Source organism: Macaca fascicularis, chromosome 3 (assembly GCF_037993035.2).
Source record: "Macaca fascicularis isolate 582-1 chromosome 3, T2T-MFA8v1.1".
NCBI classification, from domain to species: Eukaryota; Metazoa; Chordata; class Mammalia; order Primates; family Cercopithecidae; genus Macaca; species Macaca fascicularis.
Window position 1 is genome coordinate 90,601,710 of NC_088377.1, and position 21,804 is coordinate 90,623,513.

The 21,804-nt window shown below is 39.6% G+C and overlaps 1 protein-coding gene across 3 annotated transcripts in view; it reads right to left on the reverse strand.

Annotated features, from left to right (window-relative positions):
- RALA (RAS like proto-oncogene A) overlaps window positions 1–21,804 on the reverse strand; it is an 81,993-nt gene that overhangs the window by 22,149 nt on the left and 38,040 nt on the right. The window contains exon 2 of one of the 3 annotated variants that reach the window (XM_015447512.4): window positions 17,045–17,109. The exons of 1 other annotated variant lie outside the window; for it this stretch is intronic. The gene's annotated coding sequence lies outside the window, so the exon portion shown is untranslated. Of the gene's footprint in view, window positions 1–17,044; window positions 17,145–21,804 lie in introns of all 3 variants that reach the window. One more of the 3 variants, XM_065542095.2, reaches the window with a different exon arrangement.

Consider the following 21,804-nt stretch of genomic DNA (forward strand, 5'->3'; position numbering starts at 1 on the left):
GAATATCTGAGACTGGGTAATTTATTTTTTAAAAAGAAATTTATTTCTTACAGTTCTGAAGGCTGGGAATCCCAAGAGCATGGTGGCAGCATCTACATGGCTTCTGGTGGAAGACATCATATGGCAAATGGGCAAGTTTGCTGCCTCTTATAAAGCCACCAGTCCCATCATGGGGGCCCTACCCTGATAACCTTATTTAATCCTAATTACCTCCCAAAGCCTCACTGCCAATCAACATATGAATTTGGGAATTAAATTTCCAACACATGGCCAGGTGCAGTGGCTCATGCCTATAATCCCAGCCCTGTAGGAGGCTAAGGCAGGTGCATCAGTTGAGGTCAGGAGACCAGCCGGCAACACGGTGAAACCCCATCTCTACTAAAAATACAAAAAAAGTAGTGGGGCATGGTGGCAGGCGCCTGTAATCCTAGCTACACGGGAGGCTGAGGCAGGAGAATCGCTTGAACCCAGGAGATGGAGGTTGCAGTGAGCCAAGACTGTGCCACTGCACTCCAGCCTGGGCAACAGAGTGAGACTGTCTTAGAAAGAAAAAAAAAATTTCCAACACATGAAATTTGCAGGACACATTTAAACCACAGCATTTAGTGAATGACTGGAGAGTAAGAGGAGCTAAAATTGACAGGTAGGCAGAGGGTGAATCACAAAAAACCTTGAAGGCCCCGAAAGTGTTTGGATTTTACTAGAACTGCAACGGGAAGCCTCTGGAGTTTTTAAGAAGGATAGTGGCAAAATTTAGGTTTTTAAAAAGATTACCCTGGTTGGTGTGTAGAGAATGGACAGTGAAGTGGCAAGAGTTGAAAGTATAGGAGGCTATACCATTAATGTACGCAAGAGAGGACAGAGGCTTGGGGTACAGCAGCAGCAGCAGCAGTAACCGTATTACTAGTTCCCGTATAACTACTAATACCAACTACACTGGGGACAACGAACATTTACTGACCGCTCACTAAGTGTGAGGCACTGTTCTGAGCACTCTGCACATACTAATTCAGCTGAGTACTACATTTCAGATATTTACAATCCTAGGTGGTATGTACTATTTTAACTTCATTTAACAGATGAGGAATCTGGGTCACAGATGTCCACTTGCTCAAGACTAAGCCAGAATTCAGACTGAGGCAACCTGGCTCTCCTAACCACTATGTTATTTGGGATACACTTTGAAGAAACAGTTGATAGGACTTCCTGATAGATTGGATGGGAGAAAACAAGACTAACCTTTAAGTTTTTGTCCCAAATATCTGAATGTTAGGCACCTCTATCTAAGATGGAGAAGGACCAAGAAGGAATAGGTCTGGGAAAGAAATCCCAAGCTCTGCTTGCACATTAGACATTTCAACTAGAGTTGAACAAGAAAAACTGAATGTTTTAGTCCGGAGTTCAGGGATGAGGGTAGAGATGGAAAAAAAAATTGCATGTCAGTTTACAGATGATATTTAAAGTCACAAGACTGGAATGAGCTTTCTTAGGGACAAGAGGAAGATAGATATGAGAAAGCGGCAAAGGAAAGAGCCCTGAAACAACTCAACAGGCTAGGCCAGCAGGAGATCTAGTGATCGCACAGTCACTGAGGCTGGCTGACTTAAATCCTGCTGACAGACTGAGGTGAGATATGAGGAGAGACAAAAAGAGAGCTAATTCTGTGCAAGATGGAGGTTGTTGGTAATTTTGAGAAGAGTCATTTCACCAGTTGAGGTAAGAATGGGGTGGACAGTGCATGCCTGTAATCCCAGCTACTTGGGAGACTGAGGCATGAGAATCGCTTGAACCCGGGAGTTGGAGGCTGCAGTGAGCCAAGATCCAAGATTGCACTACTGCACGCCAGCCTGAGCTAGACAGACTCCGTCTGAAAAAAAAAAAAAAAAAAAAAAAAAGGAATAGGGTGGGTTTGGGTTGAAGAGAAACAGAAGGTAGAGAATTGGATTTTTACTCTCAAGATGAATGGAGAAATGCAATCATAAGGGGAAGGTGTTGTTAGGAAAAGGGCTTTTTGTTTGGCTGCTTCTTAAATATTATTAAGGGATGTGTGCATGACAATCATCCAAGACAGGCATAAATTAATGATCTAGAAGGCAGGGTGAACTCTAGGAGCAAAGTTCTGGAGTGAGCCAGAAGAATTAGGACCTGGAACATAACAGGAGCAGGGACATCTCTTCCTTCGTAATGGGAGGTGAGGCAATGCAAAGAATAGGGGCGTAGGCGCCGGCTGTAGGTAGATATATTTGACTGTATCTGTATTTCTTCAATGAAATACAACCACAGATAATTTTGTGAGGGAGTCAGAATTCAAAACCAAGCCTGTCTAGATAGATCAATAGAACAGAATATACACACTAGATTCAAATACATACTGTAGTGTAGTGTGTAATAAATGGTGGCACTTCAAATGGGGGTGGGGGAAGACGGAGAACAATTCAACAGGTAGTGTTTGGACAACTGTTGAGCCAACTGGAAAAAAATAAAAGTTGGATCTATTCTCCTGATACTAATATAAAGCCTAAGAGGATCAAAGATTTAAATGACAAAATGAAATCACAAAGGCACAAGAAAAAAAACATGAAAGAATTGAATTGTTTGATAATCTTTTTTTTTTAATCTTTTTTTTTGAGACAGAGTTTCACTCTTGTTTCCCAGGCTGGAGTGCAACCCCTGGTTCGAGCAATTCTCCTGCCTCAGCCTCCCGAGTAGCTGGGACTACAGGTGCATGCCACCACATCCAGCTAATTTTGTATTTTTAGTAGAGATGGGGTTTCTCCATGTTTGTCAGGCTGGTCTTAAACTCCCGACCTCAGGTGATCCGCCCGCCTTGGCCTCCCAGTGTTGGGACTACAGGCATGAGTCACAGTGCCCGGCCTGTTTCATAACCTTAAGTGGGGAAGGTCTAAAGTATTACATAAAACCCAAGTCATAAGTTTGAAAAATTTTACTACTGAAAAAATTTCTGGCCAGGTGCGGTGGCTCACGCCTGTAATCCCAGCACTTTGGGAGGCCGAGGTGGGTGATCATGAGGTTGAGTTCGAGACCAGCCTTGCCAACACAGTGAAACCCCATCTCTACTAAAAATATAAAAATTAGCCAGGCATGGTGGTGCACGGCTGAGTCCCAGATACTCAGGAGGCTGAGGCAGGAAACTCGCTTAAAACTGGGAGGCAGAGGTTGCAGTGAGCCGAGACTGTACCACTGCACTCCAGCCTGGGCAACAGAGGGAGAGTCCATCTAAAAAAAAAATTCTGCATGGCAAAATCTTCTGAAAGCGAAGTAAAAAGATAAAACTGTGGAAAACATCTGCAATTCATTTTACAGATAAGAGATGATTTCTCTATATAAAAAGCTATACCCCACTTCTCACTACTGCACTTGACTAGTCTTTAAAGAAGTTACCATAAATAAAATAAAAAACTGTAGGAAATTGGGCAAAAAATATGAGTAGTCACAGAAAAGGATATACAAATGACTCTAAGTATACTTGACCTCACTGATAAATAATACAAATAAAACTATATTGGAATAATGTTTTATCCATCAAATTAATAACTATATGTTTGCAAGGGCTAGCAAACCACAGCCCCCCTTGAATTGTTTTCATACGGCCTGTAAGTTAAGAATGGTTTTTATGTTTTTGAAGGGTTGTAATTAAAATCAAACCAAACCAAGAAGAATATGCAACAGAGAATGTGGCTTGCAAGCCTAAAATATTTTCTGTCGGCCCTTTACAGAAAATTTTTATCTATCCCTGGTGTAGAGAAATAGGCATATTCAATGATTGCTGGTGGAACTGTAAATCTGATACACGGAATAATATGCAACCACAAAAAATGAGGAAGCTCTTTATGCACTGAAATAGAAGGAACTCCAACGCAGAGTTAAAATGAAAAAAAAAAAAAAAAAAAAAAGATGCAGAACAACACATCCCGTATGCTATACATTGCCTAAAAACATTAAAACACAAAAGGAACATTCAGGATTTGACTGTTCATATATTTGGAAGGACTTTTTTTTTAAACGGTAACACAAGTTTGTCTGTGAAAACGGAAACTAAGTCACCACAGAGGTGAGAGAGTACATCATTTTGTACATTTGATTTTCATATCATGTAAATGTATAACTTATTTAAAAAATATAATTAAAACTGGTCATAAACCAACAAAGTCCAGTTATTTATTGTACTCGGCAAAACTGCAATTAACTATGTTCTTGGTACCTTATATAAACTAGAAATTAGAGATGTGAGCTTGAATTTTAATTAAAATATAACTTACCCACATGTACACAGCTTTGTATTTTTCCCCTTCAAATGAGCAGGGATTCTTGAATTTCAAATTGTGTGACTTTTTTGGCTCCTCAATTATTTTCTGACTCTCACTGTTCAACTTTTTAAAGTGATGTCCTAGAATAATACTATAGAACCTATTTGGGGTGATGGGTGGGCTTCAAGTTTCCAAGTTCACTGTTTTTCTCTGCTTCATCCAGAAAGTAGACACCTACACCATGCTCATACGAGCTACTTAAGTTACTTCCTTTCTTCTTTCCTCCATTTTTCCTTCTCTCCAAAAATACACCCAGGGCCTACCTTATTACATAAGGCACTGTGCTAAGTGCTGGAGCTATGGAATCTTGCCCTTGTATGTTTAGTTAACAGGTCCCACAATGTATTAGTTTCCTGTTGCTGCTGCAGCAAATTACCACAAAATTAGTGGCCTAAAACAACACACATTTATTCTGTTACAGTACTGGACACCAGAAGCCCAAAAAGAATCTTAAAGGGCTCAAAAGAAGATGTCAAGTTGGTTCCTTGAGGGGGCTTCAGGGGAGAATGTGCTCCTTGCCTCTTTCGCTTCTATAGCCTGGGGCATTCCTTGGCCCCTGGCCGCCATCACAGAAGCACTGCTCTGCTTCTGTGGTCACACTGCCTTCTCCTCTACTTTAGTCAAACTCAAACCTCCCTTTAATTCCCTTTTATAAGACACTTGTGATTCATTTGGCCCACCCAGATGATCCAGAATAATCTCCTCACCTCAAAATCCTTAATTATGCTGGCAAAATTCCTTTTTGCCACATAGGGCAACATTCACGGGTTCTAGGAGTTAGGACATGGATATTTTGTGGGGCCATTACTCAGCCTACTGCTTACCACACACAGGAAAGTGGGTCAAGGAGCTTCGGACCACAAACCTTCAATCCAGACTCTAAACTCTCTATTTTAAACTTTAAAAATTTTTCTAAAAAATAATCAACTCGGGTTTTTCAATACTTACTAAGGAATACTCCACCAAGTAAGGTGTCAAATACCCTATGCCTGCCAAAACAAAAACCCCAGTGATCTTTGTATGCCCAGAATTCATTATTATCTTCTTTAGACTTTCGATAGAGAAGCTCATTACAGGATAAGCATAGCTAATCCAAAAATCCAGAATGTGAAATGCTCCCAAATTCAACACTTTTTTAGTGATGACATGACCCTTGAAGGAAACGCTCATAGGAGCACTTGGGATTTTTGGATTAGGGATGCTGAACCGGTTAAGTATAATGCAGATATTCTAAAAGCTGAAGAAAATCCAAAATCCCAAACACTTCTGATCCCAAGCGTTTCGGATCAAGGATACACAACCTGTTTTAGGCTTCAGTCTAATAATAATATTGGCTGGTAAAAGTTGTGAGAGTCCTTTTTAATAAAGAGATTCAAGGAAGCATTTCCCTTGCCTCTGATCTGAATGGTGCATTAAAGACTTATGATTGGCCGGGCGCAGTGGCTCACGCCTGTAATCCCAGTACTTTGGGAGGCCGAAACGGGTAGATCACAAGGTCAGGAGATCAAGACAATCCTGGCTAACACAGTGAAACCCCGTCTCTACTAAAAATACAAAAAATTAGCCAGGCGTAGTGGCGGGTGCCTGTAGTCCCAGCTACTAGGGAGGCTGAGGCAGGAGAATGGCGTGAACCCGGAAGGCGGAGCTTGCAATGAGCCGAGATCAGGACACTGTACTTCAGCCTGGGCGACAGAGCGAGACTGTCTCAAAAACAAACAAAACAAAACAAAACAAACAAAGACTTATGATCATTAAAGTTCTGCCCCTATCAAATCATTACAAATCACAAGGAGGTACAGGCCATATTAGTGAATGGAAAGTATTTCATATAAACAACTCACACATGATACTCCCTATCTGCATTAAGAATGTTTGCTCAATTAAAAAAACACAGGTAATATAAAATGAACAATTTCAGAAGAGGTAGAATATACATGACCAAGAAAAGGAGATACACAGTTTTTTTTTTTTGTAATTTCCTGGACATGGTCTCAATCTGTTGCCCAGGCTAGGGTGCAATGGTACCATCACAGCTCACTGCAGCCTTGACCTGCAGGGCTTCAATGATCCTCCCATCTCAGCCACCTGAGTAACTAGAACTACAGGCACACGCTACCGCCACCACTCTCAGCTAATTTTAAAAATATTTTGTAGAGACAGGGTCTGTGTTACCCAGGCTGGTCTTGAACGCCTGGGCTCAAGCGATCCTTCTGCCTAGGCCTCCGTGTTAGGATTACCGGCTGAGCCACTGCGCCAGGCCCACAAGTACATTTTCCTAACTGACAGAAGAACAAGTGTCATCAATACAGGTTGAGCATCTCTAACCTGAAGATCGGACATGCTCCAAAATCTGAAACTTTCTGAGCATTGACAAGATGCCACAAGTAGAATATTCCACACCTGACCTCATGTGACCTCATGTGGGTTGCAGTCAAAACACAAGTGCACAATACAGTTTATTCAGCATCCCCAAGACCCTCCTAGCCCTCTTCGGCCGCAATGTATCTTTTCTGCACATGCCCAGATTCTCTCATGCAAGCATTCCCACAAAGGGTAGCAAAATGGTTCCATGTATACAAACTTTGTTTCACACACATAATTATTAAAAATTGGCTCATGCCTGTAATCACAGCACTTTGGGAGGCCAAGGCAGCCAGAGCACCTGAGGTAAGGAGTTCGAGACCAGCCTGGCCAAAATGGTTAAACCCCGTTTCTACTGAAAATACAACAAAATCAGTGGGGCGTGGTAGTGTGCGCCTGTAATCCCAGCTATGCAGGTGACTGAGGCAGGAGAATCACTTGAACCCAGGAGGTGGAGGTTGCAGTGAGCTGAGATCATACCACTGTACTCCAGCCTGGGCAACAGAGGGAGACTTTGACTCAAAAAAAAAAAAAAAAAAATTGTATAAAATTACCTTCAGGCTGCTATATGTATAAAGTGTATATACATAAACGCATTTCATGTTTAGACTTGGGTCCCATCCCCAAGATATCTCAATATGCATTTGCAAATATTCCAAAATCCAAAAAAATCTTGCAACACTTCTGGTCCCAAGCATTTAGGATAAAGGATACTCAATCTGTACTATTTAACGTCTCAGAGCACAGGGAAAGCTTCCAAATTCTTTTTAGCAAGCTAGCCTAACAGTGATGCAAAGTACTGACAAAAATAGAATAAAGACAAAATAGAATGATTGGACTATCACATGAATATGGGGCAAAAAATTCTAAGTAAAAAATGTTAACAGATAGAATCTGGCACATTAAAAGAATAAACCAAAGTGACCAGGTGTGATTCAAACCAGATACAAGAATGGCTTAGAATTTTAGGAAGTAATAATTTCTGATATTAATAGGTGAAAAAAAAATCATGAGTATCTCTACAGGTTCTAGAATATTTGATAAAATTGCTCATAAAAAAAGTAGAAATAGATTAGTGTTCACTTAATCACACAGGAACTGATGGTCTTAAAACCCAAATCAGGCCCAGTGCAGCAGCTCTAACCTGTAATCCCAGTGCTTTAGGAGGCTACGGTAGGAGGATGGCTTGAGCCCATGAGTTTGAGGTTACAGTGAGATATGATTTTGTCACTGCATTACAGCCTGGGCTACATAGTGAGACACCTTCTTTTTTTTTTTTTGCAATGTATGCCTGTAGTTCCAGGTAATTACTTCCAGGCTAATTTTCTTTGTTGTTGAATTTTCAGTAGAGACGAGGTCTCACTATGTTGCCTGGGCTGGTCTTGAACTGCTGAGCTCAAGCAATCCACCTGCCTTGGCCTCCCAAAGTGCTGGGATTACAGGTTTGAGCCACTGGGTCTGGCCAGCCCTCTTAAGGGAGATCCTGTCTCTTACAAATCATTTTTAATGACAAAATAAAAGCACTTCCATTAACATCAGGAGTAAGATAAGGGTGGCTGCTAGCATCACTCTTACTTGGCAGTGTTCTGGAAGTGGTACCATATTAGAAAAGGAAATAAAGAGGTATATGATCATTATTAACTGATAATATGATTTCATACCTAGAAAGACCAAAGGAATCAACTGCAAAATTACTACAAATAAGAGATTTCAAAGGGTAAATGGTTATATAAGCAATATAACATATACAATTAAATTTCTTCTCAAATAACAGAATAATATAATGAAAGACCCAATTTACAACCTCACTCACAAAGAGTATATAAGAATAAAACTACCACTATCTGTGTAAGATATACATGAAGACAGTTTAATAATAATACTTAAGTAACATAAAGGATGACTTGAATAAATAAAGACAACCTGTTCTTGGGACATAAAGAGTGTACTTTGGTAAAGGTACAAAACCCTGACAGTAAAAAAAAGACTATTAATTATGAAAATTAAAAATATCTTCATGATTAGAAAAAACGTACTACATCAAAACACAAAATACCTGACTCAGAAGTCATCTGACCTGTCTCCTAAAGTTTTCTTCACCATAAAATTTGTGAAGATAATTTCTCTCTCTCTGTCTCTCTCTCTTTTTTTTTTTTTTTTTTGAGACAGAGTCTTGCTCTGTTGCCCAGGCTGGAGTGCAGTGGCGTGATCTCGGCTCACTGCAGCCTCTGTCTCTCAAGCTTAAGCAATCCTCCCACCTTGGCCTCCTGAGTAGCTGGCATGCACCACCACACTCAGCTAATTTTTGTATTTTTAGTAGAGAAAGGGTATTGCCGTATGTTGAAAACTGACTTGAACTTTTTCAGGGAAGGTTGATTTACATACAATAAAATTCACCCTGTTAAGCGTATAGTTCAATGAGTTCTGATAAATGTATAGTCATGTAACTACCATCACAATCAAGGCACAAAACATTTCCATTACCCCAAAAAGTTTCCTCTTGCCCCTTTGCAGATAATCTTCTCCATCACCCTGGCAGCCACTGACAGGATTTCAAGCCTTACTGTTCTGCCTTTTGGATCACAACGTATATAGCTTTTTATGCCTGGCTTCTTTTAGACAAGGCTTTTGAGACACACAAATATTGTTGCACATATCAGTGCATGCACCTTTTTTTTTTTTTTTTTTTAACGACTGAATAGTATTCCATTGTCTGGATGTATCATGATTCATTTATGTTGTTTCCATTTTTAAAAATTTTATAAGTAGAGCTGTCATGAACTTTTGTGTACAGGTCTATACATTTTCATTATTCTTGGGTAAACAACAGGTGCAGAACTGGTAGGTTGTATGGTGTGTGTTTAAATGTTTTCCAAAGTGGCTGTACCTTTTTGCATTTCCACTAACAACATATGAGATTTCCAGTTGCTTTCACATCCTAGTACTGTCCCAGGCTTTTAATTTTAGGCAGTCTAGTGAATGTGTAGTGATATTTCATTATAGTTTTAATTTGCATTTTCCTAATAACTAATCATGTTGAGCTCTTTTCATGTAGTTACTTGCCATCCGTATGACTCTGGTGTTCAAACCTTTTGTCCATTAAAAATTAAAAATTGTCTTTTAAGTGAGTTTTAAGAGTTCTTTATATATTCTGAATTAAATCCTTTCCAGAGATGTATTTTGAAAATATTTTCTTCCAGTTTGTGGCTTATCTTTTCATTTATATTTTTTGATGGGTATTTTTCTTTATGCTTTTGGTGTCTCAAAAATGTTTGACAAATTTTAAGTTGCAAAGTAACTACGTTTTGAATATTTATAAATAAAGCCTTATTATTTAGTTAATAATTTATTATAAAGAGATGGAAGGAAGTCTAGTCAAAAAAATGACATTAGTTATAACTGACACCCTAAACAGTTAAACCCTCCATTTAAAATATGCAATCAAGCTCCCTAGGAACAACATTCAAAGAAAATCCCTGAGGCATTTTTCTACTATTGAAACATAACGAACTCAATATTTTCACGTTACTCTAACTGTGATGAATAAGGAGAACACAAAATAATAAAGACTGAACTAAGAAAAGTAATATTCTGTTTTAAGGGTACAGTAGTTGATGGCTTAAAGATGGTTTAACATTTTTGCCTTGTCTGCAAAATAAAATTTATTTATAAGACTTGCCAGACATGTTGTCAGACATCAAAGCATAGAATCTTAACATTAACATCATGAAGGGTCAAGTTTTATCTTCCTGGGTTTCAGCTTATTTGTAACACTAAGGTTGACATTAATAAAACAACATATGTAAGATATCTAATATGCATAAATACGTATTCAATAAAGGGTAACAAATATTCAGGCATCTTTTTAGAAGACCACAACTTTATATGCCACATATACTCAGTCCGCAGTCAGTGCAAAATCATTACCAGCAGCACAAAGGTAAAGCACTTACCACAGTTAAAACTTACAAAAAATTTCTAACACACATGAGAAAGTGATGGATGAGACTTGAGACAAAGCATTAGCAAATCAAGTGAACCTTGGGGTGACAGTAAGAAAGCAAGCTATAAAAAGTAAAAGGGCCAAAGAGGGACTTTATAAACCAAGTCTTTAGATTTTTATCCTCAGAGCAATGGAGAACTACCAGGAGTTTTAAAAAATGAGACACTGGGACTCAGAAGGCAGGAAGAACAGGTGGAAGGCTACAAGTCAATGATGACTTGAGTTAGGACCAAGGAGGTGGGATGGATGGATCTAAAAGATATTTAGAAAAAAAGAGTCAAATGAACTAGATTAGACGTGAGTGGTAAAGGAAATTGAGAATTTAAGCCAAAATAACAAACTTCCTAGCTTCAGTGACTATGGTCAGGAAAACAAGGGGAACAAGCAGCTTCTGTGGGACCAGGTGGGAGTAGGAGGAGAGAGAAGAGTTAGTGCAAGGAAATGATGGAAATCAATATTGATCTATTAAAAGATCAAAATATTTAATAAGAAAAATCTGAGAGTAGCCTAAGAATAAGCAGTTTTCTTGCCCCAGCCCCAGTGGTTTTGCTACGAGACTATGACCTGAATGTTTTCAGCAATACTGAGAAATAAGTAACAGAGTAGAACCTGAAAGGCGGAAAAGGAAATAAAAGACTCATAAACTGCTATTTATATTTTAATATTTGTTTTTAAACCCCTGTGTTTTCAAAATAAGATTATGTAGTTTAGAAAACAATAATTAATTGCAAAGATGTATGTGTGCTTCCATATTCCTATGCTAATTCTGGAAGAATACATCACCTTCTGAATTTTGATCCATGTGAATGTATTACATATTTGGAAATTAAATACATAGATGTTTTTATTTACTGAATTTAACAGCCTACAAAATTGAATAAAGAAATAATGTTCAGCTGAGCATGGTGGCACACACCTGTAATCCCAGCATTTTGGGAGGCTGAGGTGGGAGGATCGCTTGAGACCAGGAGTTTTGAGACCAGCCTAGGCAACACAGTGAGACTTTGTCTCTACAAAAAATAATAAAAATTAGCTGGATGTGGTGGCACATGCCTGTAGTCCTAGCTACAGGACTGCAGTCCTAGCTACTCAGGAGGCTGAGGTGGGAGGATCACTTAAGCTGAGGAATTCGAGGCTGCAGTGAGCGAAGATTGCACAACTGGGCAAGACAGCAAGACCCTGTCTCTACAAAATAATAATAATGCAGGCTTAGACGCTTAATAGATCTAATTTTTAAAAGTATAATTTATGTAATTTATACCTGCTTTAGGTTCTATGTATGAGCTACTACAAATTAAGCATATATATAGCCTGGTAGTTTTGAGTTTCTCTTATTGATTTACTTATGAACTTGATATTGTCTATGAGACCTTTGTTAATTTTAAAAAATGCAGCCAGAAAAAATAACGGAATTAACCATGCCTGAATGATCCAGTTTAAAAATGAGTAGGGCACTTGCTTAACTGATTAAGACTTACATCAAACCATGTATTAGAATAGTGACAGAAAGTTTACTAGCAGGCTTTTTTTTTTCTTTTTGTTAAGAGACAGAATCTCGGTCTGTCACCCAGGCTGGAGTGCAGTGGTGCTATCAAACCTTACTACAGCCCTGAACTCCCGGGCTCAAGTAATCCTCCTGAGTAGTTAGTTGGGACTACAGGCATGTCTGGTTAATTTTTTCTATTTTCTTTGTACAGACAGGGTCTCACTATATTGCCCAGGCTGGTCCTGAACTCCTGGCCTCAAGTGAACTTCTCACCTTGGCTTCCCAAAGTGCTGATATTACAGGCATAAGCCACCGTGCCTGGGCCCACAAATGAAATATTTTAAAAGAAAAATCTAAGCATAGCCTCTGGTTTACATGAAGACATCTGTTAAATCCTACTCTTTAATACACATTTCATCAGTAAGTTGGCTCTCTCTTTGTATTGCTGCTTCTCTGATCTTTTGGTATTATTCTGGATTTCCTTTTCCTTTTTCCTATGCCTATATTCTGCACCAACATACATTTATTGAGTCAGGTACTATGCTAGGCATTGGGAGAGGGTGGGGGATAGGTTCATAGATGAGCAAGTCAAGATCCTTGACTTCAAAGATCTTAAAATCAAGTACAGAGATGGAGCAAGAGCGGGAGGGAAAGAATGTATTAAATTCTTATACATCATTTTGCCTTTTGCATTCCTTACCACTTACGTCACACTTGTGTTTTTATTTTATTAATTAATTAATTATTATTTTTTTTTAGACAGAGTCTTGCTCTGTCACTAGGCTGAAGTGCAATGGTGCAATCTCAGCTCACTGCAACCTCTGCCTCCCAGGTTCAAGAAATTCTCCTGCCTCAGCCTCCGAGTAGCTGGGATTATAGGCGAGCACCACCATGCCCAGATAATTTTTGTATTTTTAGTACAGATGGGGTTTCACCGTGTCGGCCTGGATGGTCTCAATCTCTTGACCTCATGATCTGCCCGCCTTGGCCTCCCAAAGTGCTAGGATTACAGGCGTTAGCCACTGCACCCGGCCTTTCCTTTTTATTTTTTGAGATGGAATTTCGCCCTTGTTGCTCAGGCTGGAGTGCAATGGTGCGATCTCGGCTCACCGCAATCTCTGCCTCCTGGGTTCAAGCAATTCTCCTGCCTCAGCCTCCCGAGTAGCTGGGATTACAGGCATGCGCCACCATGCCCAGTTAATTTTTGTATTTTTAGTAGAGACAGGGTTTCTCCATGTTGGTCAAGCTGGTTTCAAACTCCTGACCTCAGGTGATCCGCCCACCTCAGCCTCCCAAAGCGCTGGGGTTACAGGCATGAGTCACCACACCCAGCCTTATGTTGTTTTACTGACTTCATACCTGTAATTTTTTTTTTTTTTTTTTTTTTTTTTTTTTTGAGACGGAGTCTCGCTCTGTCGCCCAGGCTGGAGTGCAGTGGCCGGATCTCAGCTCACTGCAAGCTCCGCCTCCCGGGTTCACGCCATTCTCCTGCCTCAGCCTCCCGAGTAGCTGGGACTACAGGCGCCCACAACCGCGCCCGGCTAATTTTTTGTATTTTTAGTAGAGACGGGGTTTCACCGTGGTCTCGATCTCCTGACCTTGTGATCCGCCCGCCTCGGCCTCCCAAAGTGCTGGGATTACAGGCGTGAGCCACCGCGCCCGGCCATACCTGTAATTTTTAATGGCTATGTAACATATCATCCTGTGGACACAAAGCAATTTACTTACCATATACCATAATATAAGAGCTGTTTTGAATTCTTCAAAATTATAATGGATGACCATCTATTTCTATATTTAAAGTACTTTCCATGAGACAGAATCTAAGAAATGGAAAATTAACAAACTGACTGTTTAAGGTTTATCATGCACATTGTCCAACTGCTTTCTTAAAGTGCTATATTCTAGCACATGTAACTATGCTAGTATTGTTAGTATCCCTACTGGCATTGAGTATTCTTTTAAAAAACCTGCTACTTGTATACTGTGAAAAATATCTCATTGTTATTTCTAATTACATCTCTGATTTCTTAAAGAGGGTGAATATTTTTTCTATGTAACATTTATTTTGTGAATTGCTAGTTCTTATCCTTTACTCATCTGGTAATAATATCTCGCATCACATTTTGTGTAATTTCATGTCACCACTGGCTAGACTTTCTTTTATCTTGCTCTCCCAGTCCACTATAGTAAGTTTCCTCTGTTGTTGGGTAGACCTGTTTCTCACAACAGATCAGGAAGAGGCTTTAAATTCATGGAGTATTTTAAAGTTTCACTTTAGGTTCATGGGCAAGAAACAGGTTGACAAATTGGCTCCTTCTCCAAATATCAAAAAAAGAGAGTTTACCCTGGGTTGTTAACATGTTCATTAGAACTCCTAGTCCTCCCAGGCTGTGAGTTCAAAAAGAAATGTTTTTCGACGTAGATTTCCAAAATTAGCATGGAACAGATGTTGCTGCAATCTTTGTATGGGCTGGGTGTGTGGGCAGGATATCAAGCTAGCTTTTCATGTATATTCCTTTAATTAATAGCATGTCCTATCATCTCTTCTGCCCTCTGTTCCTACTGACTCATTGCTTAAAGTGTCTTCAGGACTCAGTGGGGAAGAATAGATTTCCCTTGCAGGCCTCCCTCATGAGGATGCTGGGTAGCCCTTCCTTCGCCCTGCTTCATCCATCAGCACCATCTGTTTTCTGTCTTCTACAACCTAGAAAGTCTCTGCTTTGCTGATGGTCACTCCATCTGTTCCCATTCTCAGTGCTATGACAGAATTACACATTTCTGTCTGTAAATTCTTTTTCCTGTCTTTTCACAAAGAGTTGGGGATAAGAGGAGGTAGACACATATATTTAGTCTACTGGCTTTCACTACTATGAACTTGAGTTAAAATCCTGAGGTGACATGATTTGGAACCCCAAAATATTTCAAATTTAGACACTATATAAAAAAATTCCAAGACATTCAATTAAAATTAGCCTGAATTTTAAAGAATACTATTTTTCAGTACCAACTTCAAGAGCAAATCAGTTTCCTCATATGGATGACCAAAGAATCATAAATAAACACAAAAGTTTAAGATGGGGCAATAATTGGCATCAAAAAGACTGGGAGTGAGGCACAAATGGGAGAGAAGAGAAAGGAAAGCTAATGGTCTCAACTGCTACAGAGAAGGGATGAAGTGATTGTTTTTCCCAAAAATGTTTCTTTCTTCACAACATTGGGACAAGTGGGCTAAAACTCAAAATTTTTAAGAAGATGTATTGATCGGTCAAAGCCTTGAAAATTAAACACTGACATTATTTTTACACACCAGGAATGTAAAGACTGTCTCTACAGCAACAAAGATTCCCTTTGTGCCAATTAACCTTTACTACAGCTCTTTTACAGACCACCTGCTGAATTCTTACTCTGTGGAACTGTGGGTGAATAGCCAATTCTTTTTACGGAGTAACAGAGACCAGTTAAAAAGAAAGAAAGAAAATATAAACTAGTAATCTTTTAAATTCTGACTTGCTATATGTGGCACCCCACATCCATCCAGTCAGGTTAACCTCTTAGTATGCACTGCAAGATCCTTCCTATAAAAGTAAGGCTTTGCGAATGTCACTTTTTAAATTTAAAGAACCCCTCTGGCACTGAATATAAAAATATATTACCTGAAATTATGTTTAATGACAACTGAGTACTATCAGTTACATTCTCCAACACAAATCTGTTCAGCACAGGCTTACTTCCACGGGTGATCTTGAATGCTGCTGAATACGCCTAATCCTACCACTTGTGTTCATCACCTCCCAACACACACGGGCATGGGTGGGACCTGAGCTCCTTCTATCCTCAGTGTTTTTTCATGACTATAAAAGTAACATATATTCATTACATACAACTAGAAAGTAAAGTAAGAAAATGTCACCTTTGTGGCCCTGACACCGAGTATACATTTTTTTGAATTTTTACTGTCTTCTAGGACTATCTTACACAAAGTACTCAACCAGTCACAAAGTTCAGGAAGCTAAGAGGAAAATTCCAGGGAAAGCAGGAAAAAGAAAGGGAAAAAAGGGAGATTAAAAAATCCAAATACCTGGATAGGACAAAAATCTTGGGGAAATCTTGGGGAAAAGTAAATAATCTTCCTATTTATTGAGTGCTTATTCTGTATCAGACACTTTTTCAACTACGTACTTAATTATCTCATGAAACCCTCAAAACAACTTTAGACCTATCATTCACATCTTATAGGTGAGAAAATTGAGCCATATCAAGCTTTAAAAATATGCCCTAGGATACACTATTGATGTGAAGCCAGGATAAAAAAAAAAAAAAAATTCACATCCTAAGCCATCTAAACTTTATTACCACTATGGAAGAAACTAGTAAGAATGACCTTATACAAAGGTTAGAGGCAATTTCTTTTAAACATAAAAAGATAATTCTCACGGGTGGCACAGAAAAGCTACCCAAATCATTTTATAAGGTCAGTGGTACAAAATAGCAATAATCACACCAAAAAAACTACATTGCAATCTCATTTATGAACAGAGAAATTCCATAAAATACCAACACCTGAAATTTACCTCTCAGCACACAAATAATCCATTACAGCACAGTGTGTTATACAGTCGACCCTTGGACAACACAGGGATTGGGGTACTGAACCAACTCCCCCAACCTCACTGTGTGCAGTCGAAAATCCAACTTTTGACTCCTCCAAAACTTAACTACAAATGCCTACTTGACTGGAAGCCTTGCCAATAACATAATAGTCGATTAACACATGTTATATGTATTATATACTGTATTCTTACAATAAAGTAAGCTAGAAAAAAGATAATGTTAAAAATTGTAAGGAAGGAAAAATACACTTACTAGTCATTAAGTGAAAGCGGATCATCATACAGGTCTTCATTCTCATCATTTTCATGTTGAGTAGGCTGAAGAGGAGGAGGAAGAGGAAGGATTGGTCCCGCTGTCTCAGGGGTAGCAGAGGAAAAAGAGGTGGAGGAGGTGGAAGGGAGGCAGAAAAAGCAGGCACACTCAATGTAGCTAAAGAACTGCACCATAATTAGACTTTTTTGCTCTTTCATTTTTCTAAAAATGTTTCTATATGGTACCAATCCTTCTTCCGCCATTTGCTTTAGTTTTAGTGCTTGTATCATGAAAGAGTCTATGTTGTAAATGAAGTCAAAAGCAGTCTTGAATAATAAGAATCTTTCTGCTAGATTATCTAACGTCATTTCCTTTTATGGGTTTGCTTCTTCCAGGACTCCTTTCTCATCACCTGGCACCAGTTCAGATGCACTGATCTCTATCAAGCAGATTTTTGTGCCCCCTCGACCCTTTTTTTTTTTTTTTTGGCACATCCACAAACTCTTTCAAGATTTCCTTGATTGGCTATGTCATAAATCTTGTGAAGTCATACACAATATTTGGACACAGTTTTCTCCAGCAGGAATTTATTGTTTGGGGATTAATGGCTTTCACAGTTTTTTCTGTAACAATGATGGCATATTCAATAGTGTAAGCCTTCTAGGCTTTCATGATGTTCCTTCTATTGGGGTCCTCCATAGCACTGACATCCTTTCCACAGAGTGCTGTGTATAATGAGCCTTCCAGGTCCTTACAACCCCCAATCTAGAAGTTAAATTACAGATGTTGTGTTTGGTGGCAAGTAGACCACTTCAATGCCTTCAGTTTTGACCTCATAGGGTTTGGAGTGGCCAGGGGCATTATCCAATATCAAAAGAACTTTAAAAACCAATCCTTTACTGGCAAGATACTTTCTGCCTTCAGGGACAAAGCACTGATGAAAGCAATCCAGAAAAAGGGTTCTTGTCCATGACTTCTTGTTGTACAACAACCTAAAGACTGGTAGCTGCTGTTTATCTCTTTAAGACTTGAGGATTAGCAGCTTTACAGATAAGGGCGACCCTGATCATAAACTCGACTGCACTTGCACAAAATAGTAGTTAACCTATTCCTTCCTGCCTTAAATCCTGGTGCTTGCTTTTCTTCCTTACTAACAGAAGTACCTTGTGGCTTTTAAAATTTTTTCCAGAATAGGGCAATTTTGTCTGCATTAAAAATCTGTTCAAGCAGATATCCTTTCTCCTCAATGTTTTTTTAATGGCTTCTGGGAATTCATCTGCTGCCTCTTGGTTGGCAGATGCTGCTTCTCATGTTATCTTGACATTTAAAAAGCCAAACCTCTTTCTAAAATTATCAAACCATCCTTTGCTGGCATTAAATTCTCCAGCTTTAGATCCTTCACCTTCCTTTTGCTTTAAGTTGTCATATAATGACTTTGCTTTTTCTGGAATCACATTAGAGTCTACAGGTACAGCTTTTTTTCCTTAGACGCAGGGACAGATTGGTTGGAAAGGTATGCCTTTCTTACAGCAACCCTGCACCCTCATAAAAACTGAATTTTCAATATGATAAAAAGGTATTTTGCAACAAATGCAAAGTTTTTGTGCCTGCTGCTGTAACTACAGTGAAGGCTTCATATATTTTCTTTTCTTTTTTTTACAATGTCCCTTACTCTGGATTCATTCATCTTGAAATGATGGACAATCACAGCTCAATCTATGTTACATTATCAGGCAATTAAACTTTTTTCTTCTAATGTTGACTCTTCTCTGCTTCTTGGGAGCACTTCCAGCATCACTAGTAACATTTCCTATGGGTCCCATGGTGTTATTCAAAGTTTGCAGTGTTGTACAAACACTACATTTACTGGAGAGATGAACTGCTCACACAGAGATAATCAGTGTCACATGGCATTTGAAGCAGATATCTGCAACACTTGAGCTCACCAATAGCAACAGGAGGTAGTTATAAAATTATTACAGTAGTATCATATGCACTACAGTTAATTTCATGCAGTTATAATTTAATACTGAATCTTTACATTGGTTTACATTTCTCTTGACTGCAAATGGCACCACATATAGTTGTGTTTGTATGGGATATGATTTGGATGTGTCCCCACCCAAATCTCATCTTGAATTGTAGCTCCTATGATTCCTACATGTTGTGAGAGGGACTCGGGGGAGACAACTGAATCATGGGGGTGGTTCCCCCACACTATTCTCACGGTAGTGAATAAGTCTCACTTAGCTTGGCTCTCTCACTCTCTCATCTGCCACCATGTAAGATGTGCCTTTCACCGTCTGCCATGATTGTGAGGCCTTTCCAGCCCCAGGAAACTGTGAGTCTGTTAAACCTCCTTTTCTTTATAAATTACCCAGTATAGGGTGTGTCTTTATCAGCAGCATGAAAACAGACCAATACAGGAAACTGGTACTGGTAGAGCGAGGTGCTATTGTAAAGATCCAAAAATGTGGAAGCAACCTTGGAACTGGGTAATGGACAGAGATTGGAACAGTCTGGAGGGCTCCAAAGAAGACAGGAAAATGTGGGAAAGTCTGGAATTTCCTAGAAACTTGAATAGCTTGGACTGAAATGCTGATAATGATATAGACAATGAAATCCAGGCTAAGGTGGTCTCAGATGTAGATGAGGAACTTGTTGGGAATTGGAGTAAAGGTGACTCTTGCTATGTTTTAGCAAAGAGCCTGACAGAATTTTGCCCCTGAACTAGAGATCTGTGGAACTCTGAACTTGAGGGAGATGATTTAGAGCATCTGGTGGAAGAAGTTTCTAAGTAGCAAAGCACTGAAAAGGTGACTTCAGTGCTGTTAAAAGCATTCAGTTTTAAAAGGGAAACAGAGCATAGAAGTTTGACAAATTTGCAGCCCGACAATGCAACAGGAAAAACAAGCCAGCTTTCTGAGGAGAAATTCAAGCTGGCTATACAAATCTGCATAAGTAATGATGAGCCCAGCGGGAATGTCAATCACCAAGACAATGGGGAAAATGTCTCCAGGGCATGTCAGAGATCTTTGCGGCAGCCCCTCCCATCACAGGCCTGAGGCCTAGGAGGAAAAAATGGTTTCCTGAGCTGGGCTCAGGGCCTCCCTGCTGTGTGCAGCCTAGGGACTTGGTGCCCTACCTCCCAGTCACTCCAGCTAAGGCTAAAAGGGGCCAGGGCACAGGTCAGGTTGTGGTTTCAGAGGGTACAAGCCCCAAGACTTGGCAGCTGCTTCCATGTGGTATTGAGCCTGCGAGTGCAAAGAAGTCAAGAACTGAGGTTTGGGAACCTCTGCATAGATTTCAGAGAATGTGTGGAAATGCCTGGATGTCCAGGCAGGGGCAGGGCCCTCATGGAGAACTTCTGCTAAGGCTGTGCAGAAGGGAAATGTGGGGTTGAAGCACCCCCACAAAGTCCCCACTGGAGCACTGTCTACTGGAGCTGAGAGAAGAGGGCCACTGTCCTCCAGACCCTAGAATGGTAAATCCACTGACAGCTTGCACCGTGAGCCTGGAAAAGTCACACTCAACATCAGTTCACGAAAGCAGCCAGGAGGGAGGCTGTACCTGGCAAAGCCACAGAGGCAGAGCTGCCCAAGACCATGGGAACCCACCTCTTGCATCAGAGTGACCTGGATGTGAGACATGGAGTCAAAGGAGATCATTTTGGAACTTGGATTTGACTGCCCTGCTGGATTTTGGACTTGCATAGGGCCTCTGGCCCCTTTGTTTTGGCCAATTTCTCCCATTTGGAATGGGTGCATTTACCCAATGCCTGCACCCCCACTGTATCTAGGAAGTAACTAACTTGCTTTTGATTTTACAGACTCATAGGCATAAGGGACTTGCCTTGTCTAGATGTGATTTTGAACTGTGGACTTTTGAATTAATGCTGAAATGAGTTAAGACTTTGGGGGACTGTTGGGAAGGCATTATTGGTTTTGAAATGTGAGGACATGAGATTTGGGAGGGGCTGGGGCAGAATGATACGGTTTGGTTGTATCCCTACCCAAATCTCAACTTGAATTGTAGCTCCCATGATTCCCACATGTTGTGGTAGGGACCTATTGGGAGACAACTGAATCATGGGGACAGTTTCCCCCATACTATTCTTTTGGTAGTGAGTAAGTCTCATGAGATCTGATTGTTTTATAAGGAGTTTACCTTTTAGCTTGGCTCTCTCATTCTCTTGTCTGCCACCATGTAAGACAGGCCTTTCACCTTCCACCATGATTGTGAAGTCTCTCCAGCCACAGGAAAAGTGTGAGTCAGTTAAACCTCTTTTTCTTTATAAATTACCCACTCTTGGGTATGTCCTTCATGTCAGCAGCATGAAAACAGACTAATATAATATACATGTATTTTGATAAATTTTAACTTTTTATAAGATTTGTGTACATTATATGATAGTAAATAATAAACTAGTATCTGCATATATTTAATGCATTCATGATATACCTATCTTGTTTTCGATATTTCTAGGTTATACAGCTCAACTGCAAGTTTTTTCAAATTGTTGTAAATCTGTAAAAAAATTTCCAATATATTTATTGAAAAAATCTCCATAAGTAAACCATTGTGGTTCAAACCTGTGTTGTTCAAGGGTCAACTGTATTCCAAAAATGCAATATTAGATTAATAGTAAGCATGAAAATACAATCACATGAATAGGCCCAGTGAGAAAATCAATATAATCAATGCAAGTGAAAAGAAAAAGTGATGCAGAGAAGGCAAATCCATTTAAAAACAAAGAGAGA